Below are 7,125 nucleotides of genomic sequence, written 5' to 3' on the forward strand. Positions count from 1 at the left end.
AAACCTTTGTCCAAGCTTTTATTTTTAGCTTTTTCAATTGCTGCGCTTTAAGTGTGTGTCTTGTATACAGCACAGGGTTGGGTTTTTGCTGTGTGAGCCAGTTTGAAAATCTTTTAAGACACAAGTTAGGCCCATTCAGTTTTATGATATGCCTGCTATGTTTGCTCTCAATTCTTTCATATCTCCTATAGTTACTGAGTGTATTATATTTACTCCTATGAGGGAAGGACTCTTAGCCTGTCAGCAGAGGGGAGTTATAGGAAGCTTTGTACTTTTATTCTAGTAGTTACTGTTACATTTATATTTTTTCCAATGCTCTTAATCCCTTTTTTCTTAACATTTTGCTACCTGTCTTTTCTAAATGACATTCTTTGCCTCCCACTTATCTATACAACAATCAGTGGTCTTACTCTCCTTTCCCCCTTTTCTCTCTCTCCTCCCATTTTTTTGGTTGTGTTTGTTCTACTTTATCTGTACGTAAGTGTTGACAGGTTTTTTTTCAGCCCATGACCTCCGCCCCCCATTTTAGTCTTAGCCCTGCAGTTGAGTATGTGGATCTCTCCATCAGTCTTTTATTCCTAGACATCTTTAGGTAGGAGGGAGCTCACCCTCCAGTCAGTTCCTCAGCAGGAGCACATGGGAACAGTGTCCTGGAGTTCTAGCAGGTTCAAAACCGATTTTCTAGGACCTTGAAATTTGAAGTGCAGCTTGTTTATCCTTAAGTTTCTTGAGAAGGCTGCACCACTGTTTCCTTGCTTTGTATGTTATTTTTAGAAATCTGAGACCAAATTAAGATCATGCATTTTGCATGATCACTCCCTCCCCTACAGTGACTACACAAGTCAGGAAAGATCATAAAAATCACTGCTTTGGTTGCTGGTGGACCCCAAGGCTCTGTCTTCGGGTTTCTTTCCTATACACTCTCTCTGAGTAATCTCAGCCACCTGGAAAGTATTGGTAATACCTCACGTGCAAAGCAATAGCTTAAACCTAGACCCCTTCCCTGAGTCCCAGGCCCAGATTCCTATTTTTTGTTTTGATAACATGCATTGTGATCATAAACGCAAGGCATGTGAATTGCAGAAAATACAGAATATAGGAAGAAGAAGGATTCACTCATAATCCCACCATCCAGGGGAAAGTATTGTTAATACCTTTGCATATATGCTTTTAGTAATTTTAAATTTTGGTTGTGTTGGGTCTTCGTTTCTGTGCAAGGGCTTTCTCTAGTTGCAGCGAGTGGGGGCCACTCTTCATCGCGGTGCGCGGGCCTCTCACTACCGCGGCCTCTCTTGTTGCGGAGCACAAGCTCCAGACTCAGCAGCCATGGCTCACGGGCCTAGTTGCTCTGCGACATGTGGGATCCTCCCAGACCAAGGCTCGAACCTGTGTCCCCTGCATTGGCAGGCAGATTCTCAACCACTACGCCACCAGGGAAGCCCCGGTATTTTTTTTTTTTATTGAAGTATAGTTGGTTTATAATGTTGTGTTAATTTCTGCTGTATAGCAAAGTGACTCAGTTATACCCATGTATACATTTTTTTAAATATTCTTTTCCATTATGGTTTATCCCAGGAGATTGGATATAGTTCCCTGTGCTATACAGTAGGACCTTGTTGTTTACCCATTCTAAATGTAATAGCTTGTATCTACTAACCCTAAACTCCCAGTCCATTCCTTCCCTCTCTCCCTCCCCAGTAGAAGGGTATTTTTAATTCTTATCTCTTTAGTTTAATACCAAATTGCTTTCCAAAAAAAAAGGAATTCCCACTCCCATCAGTAGAGTATGTGAGTGCCCTCTCAAAATACCACAAGACTAAGGGACTTGGGTAATGTCATGTATCACCAAGTTGAAATGAAAAAAAAGAGACTAATTTTGGCCACATCATACATACCATTTCCCTATTAGGCTGGTCACTCAGGGATAACTCTCCTGTAGAGAATTCTTGAAAGGTCCCTGAGGCCATTCTCTTATTCTCTGTCCCCTAACTCACAAGCATAAGGGCCCTATATTAGTAAGATTTTCTGCATGTAGGAAAAATTAGAGCAGAAATCACTTATTAAATCCCTTGCTTTGATTATATATATTTACTTTGTAGAATACATTTGCAGATCAAATCAGAATATGACGCTCCACTGTGGTTATTTAAGCAACAGAAGCTGTTCTCCACCTCTTCCTGCAACCAGCACATAGCGTCTCATATCTATCATCACTCAGGTTTTAATTTCCAAAGTAAATCACTTATTGTCAATAAGTTTTCTTAGATAACGAAGTATTCTTGGATAACGTGTTTTACACACCTCAGAGCATACTACAGTTCTTAACCACCATGAACTGAGTTTTTCTGAAACTGAACTTTGTTTCTCCAAACTAGGAATCTTTCAAAGTGATCTCTAACTTCCCTCTTTTCATTTGTGAGATGGCCACAGCTGCTTCATTTGGCTCATTCATTCATGTAAAACAGTTATTGAGTGCCTACTGTATGCACTCAGACAATGCCAGAGATGGGGGATGCAATGCTTTAAAAAAAAAGTAGTCCCACTCTTAAGTCTGCAACCATTAGCACCCCAAACGATGGCTTGTACGCTAACAATTTTTACTTTGCCACAGATCAGTAATTTGGGTAGGGCCCAGTGGGAAGGCTCTGGTCTCCTCCACACAGCATCAACTGGGCAGCTCAACTGAAGGCTGGAGCATCCATTTCCAAGATGACTCATTCACATGGCTGGTGAGTTCGTGCTGGCTCTCAGCTTGGAGTTGGGCTGGGAGCCTCAGTTCCCCTCCACAGGTGCCTCTTTATACGGCCCGGGCTTCCTCATAGCATGGTGGCAGGGTTTCCAGGGTGAATGACCCAAATAGGAGGGCAGAAACTGTATTGCCTTTTATGCCCTCGTCTCTCAGAAGTTCCATGACATTGCGTCTGTCATTCCCAATTCATCAAGGCTGTCCTCTGGTCTCTCCATTTGAACATTTAACAGATGTCTCACCCTTTTTGCATTCAATGTCAAACTCCAGATATCTTGCTCCTCATTTAGCATTTCCCTTCTCAACAAATGACAACTCCATTCTCCCAGTTGCTCAGGTCAAAAGCCACTGGTTAACGATTCATCTTATGTCCTTGTCTCCTTTAGGTCTTTGATCAAATATTATTGTTTGGATGATGTCGTACCTGACCATGCCAGTTAAAACTACACTCCCTCCCTGCCCCCAGCATTTCCTACACCCCTTCCCACCACCATTTTTCTTCTTGGTACTGACTCATATGTTTTACTCTTTTATTTGCTATTGCCCTTGTTTCATTCCGATAGAAACTCCACAAAGGCGGGATTTTTTTGTCCGTCTTGTTCACTGATGAATCCTTAGTGCCTAGAACAGGGTCTCACATGTGATGATTGTTCAATGAGTATTTATTTTAAAAAGGCATGAATTTAGACCTACTAGAGAATGGACTTGAGGATATGGGGAGGAGGAAGGGTAAGCTGTGACAAAGCGAGAGAGTGGCATGGACATATATACGCTACCAAATGTAAAATAGATAGCTAGTGGGAAGCAGCCGCATAGCACAGGGAGATCAGCTTGGTGCTTTGTGACCACCTAGAGGGGTGGGATAGGGAGGGTGGGAGGGAGGGAGACGCAAGAGGGAAGAGATATGGGAACATATGTATATGTATAACTGATTCACTTTGTTATAAAGCAGAAACTAACACACCATTGTAAAGCAATTATACTCCAATAAAGATGTAAAAAAAAAAATGTATGAATTTGAGTTGACACACTTCGGCAACTAGCACAGAGGAAGGAGCAAGGAGGAGGAGTAATGAGAGGAAGGGGGAAAACTTAAATATTATATAAAAACTAGAGAGAAACAGCAGAGCTGTATATCTTGTTTTGCTCTCTCAAGATACGCTCGGAGACTAAATAGTTTTAAATATTATCCATAGTACGTTGGCTGGGTCTAAATAAAATGTCTCTGTTTGTGTCCATTTCCTATGGTAGTTTCTTCCATGTCAGAAATGGGCTGGGAGGGCCTGGCAGAGAAGATAGGCTTCTCATCAGCTTGTGTGTCAAAAAACAAGCTCCTAAATTGCTTCCATCGTTTTTATTCATTTTTCCAAACCAGAGGGTTTTATCTCCGGCCAGCAATCTTTTCACATCAAGTGATAGAGCTCCAACAATAAGAAAAGGAAAGCAATTGTTTGATGAAAATTATACCTATTATTGAAGAATTTTACTTCAGCTTAGAAGTTATGATAAAGGCTTTGGTGAATTGCACCATGAAATATAGATATTTAATAGGAGAGATGAAAACAACAAACTCAGAGAAACAGAAACACCTTGGGAGGATCCAACCAAAGGCAATATTCAGTATAGAACCTTTTTTTTTTTTTCCTGCTAAAATACTAACTTTGATGGACGATATAAGACAAAAAAATTAGATAAGATTTGGTACAGTATAAGACACCAGCAGGGTACAGTGCCAAATTAAGAACAGAAAAAAGATCTTTAGAAGATAGCAGGTTCTAACATGTATATGTGTAAGTGTTTCAATAGAATCTTTAATAAGCTTTAGGAATTGAGGAAGCAAAACTGTGTACAAGGAAATGGGCCAGAAAAGATGAGTTACTGGAGATCACACCTAGCCAATTTCAATGGAGATTTATAAGCACATGTCTGGTCTCTCTTGGCTCATTTCAAACTTAGGTCATAAAAGGTCTGCATAAATGGAAGGAGAATCTTCTTCAAGCCAAAAGATAATCCAGAAAACAGTGGACTCTCAGCAGAGACATCAGCACCATACTCTGTGAGCATCCCTTGACCGAGGCCAACGTGCATGCAGGGCCTGGCCCTGGGACTCTTCTACGAGTCTCTAAAATTGTTTCCAGCTAAAGATTTTGCATCTTTACCTCCAAGAGAAGAGGAGTGCATTCCACTTGATTTTATGGCTGTCTTTAAAAAATAAATGAAGAACAATAGAATTTTATATATGGGTATTGTGGTTATTTTGTTTTGTTTTGTTAAATAAAACATCTGTGTTCTGTTACTTTTCTGTTCAGGTTTTCTGGGTTTTTTGGTTTTGGGTTTTTTTTTGTTTGTTTTTTTCTTTTGCTTTTGCTTGGTTTTCTGATGTTAGAATTTTGTCTACTGTCTATTACAGGGTAAAGAAAAAATTCCCTCTAGCTCTCTTTTGAGTGAGTGAGAGAATTCTCACTGTTTCTCCTAGGAAAACACAGGCTGCTAGGAAAAGATCACCCGCCAGAGGCATTACTCTACACAACTGCAAATGTTGGACTGCCAAGGCCAATTTCATGTTAAATCACAGCAAAATGGCATTAAATACATTATTTATTGTTTTCAAATTATGTCAGAAAAAGACCAACTTCAAGTTGCTAATAAGTTAAAAAGTCATCTCTCAATAGGCCACACAGATAGGGACTGAGATAACTATCCTATATTATCTTCATGCTGTGAAATTCCCTACCCCAATCCCAATATGATTTTGTTGAGCCAAAAGAATGAGGTTTTGTTCCTAGTTTTCACTATGATGTACAGCAGAGCATACGATTGTTGAAAGGGCCAAAGAGGCCAGCTTGGGACTAAAAATCACTAATGATGCTTTACTAGAAGAAATTTTTAAAAAATTATCTGGTTCTAACCGTTTTATTGTCTAAAAGGCAAAAACTCAAGAAAAAGTAAGGAAAGAAACTACATATCGTGGTGGGATTCTCCCCCACTTTTTTAAAGGAAGAACTTTGTTGTCTCACGTCGACTGAAAAAAATTGCACAACATGAGAGTTGTAAGTTAAGTTTTATTTGGGGCAAAATGAGGGCTAGAGCCCAGGAGACAGCATTTCTTTTCTTCTTTTTTTTTTTTTTTTTTTTGCGGTACGCGGGCCTCTCACCGCTGTAGCCCCTCCCGCCACGGAGCACAGACTCCGGACGCGCAGGCCCAGCGGCCCACGGGCCCAGCCGCTCCGCGGCACGCGGGATCCTCCCGGACCGGGGCATCCGCAGGCAGACTCCCAACCGCTGCGCCACCAGGGAAGCCCCAAGGAGACAGCATTTCTGATAGCTCTGAGAAACTGCTCTACAGAGGTAGGGGGAAAGGTCAGTATATATGTGATTTTGGTGAATGGAGAGTACATGCAATCAAGTACATATTTTTTGCAAAAGTTTCTGCTACTCCAGTAAAGGTCACTGCTAGTCAAGAGGAGTGGACATCACCATAAAGGACGTTAGTGCTTTTCTACATATGGGGAGATGCAAGAATTGGGCTCATAAAATCTTCCCCTGAAAATATCTAACTATCTGAAGACCTCTTCTGCCAGTTTTTCCCAGAGTACAGAGTGCCTCATTTCTGCTCTCCACCCCGAACTCCTTTCAGGGGGTGTTGAAGGCCAGGAGCGGCAGCGGCTCAGAACTTAATCCTTATACAGGTAGATGGCAAGTACCAATGGCAAGAGCCAGTTTGTAGGTGACACTCAGTTAAAGCTGCAGCTGCACCATGGGTCTCAGCTGCTGTGGGTCCCTGCCCTGCTGGGAGGTGCTTACCTTCTTGGTCTGGCCTTTCAGATGTCAAGACTGGAGTCTGTCATACAGAGTGAAGTAAGTCAGAAAGAGAAAAAACAAATACCGTATGCTAACACATATATATGGAATCTAAGAAAAAAAAAAAAGGTCATGAAGAACCTAGGGGCAAGATGGGAATAAAGACACAGACCTACTAGAGAATGGACTTGAGGATATGGGGAGGGGGAAGGGTAAGCTGTGACAAAGCGAGAGAGTGGCATGGACATATATACACTACCAAATGTAAAATAGGTAGTGGGAAGCAGCCGCATAGCACAGGGAGATCAGCTCGGTGCTTTGTGACCACCTAGAGGGGTGGGATAGGGAGGGTGGGAGGGAGAGAGACGCAAGAGGGAAGAGATATGGGAACATATGTATATGTATAACTGATTCACTTTGTTATAAAGCAGAAACTAACACACCATTGTAAAGCAATTATACTCCAATAAAGATGTTAAAAAAAAAAAAGACTGGAAGGGCTTGGTTCTCAGCAGTTATCTAGAAAGTCAGAGGCAAAGCCACAATGGCAGATGGCCTAAAGCCTGTGCTTTCCTAGG

Source organism: Delphinus delphis, chromosome 4 (assembly GCF_949987515.2).
Source record: "Delphinus delphis chromosome 4, mDelDel1.2, whole genome shotgun sequence".
NCBI classification, from domain to species: Eukaryota; Metazoa; Chordata; class Mammalia; order Artiodactyla; family Delphinidae; genus Delphinus; species Delphinus delphis.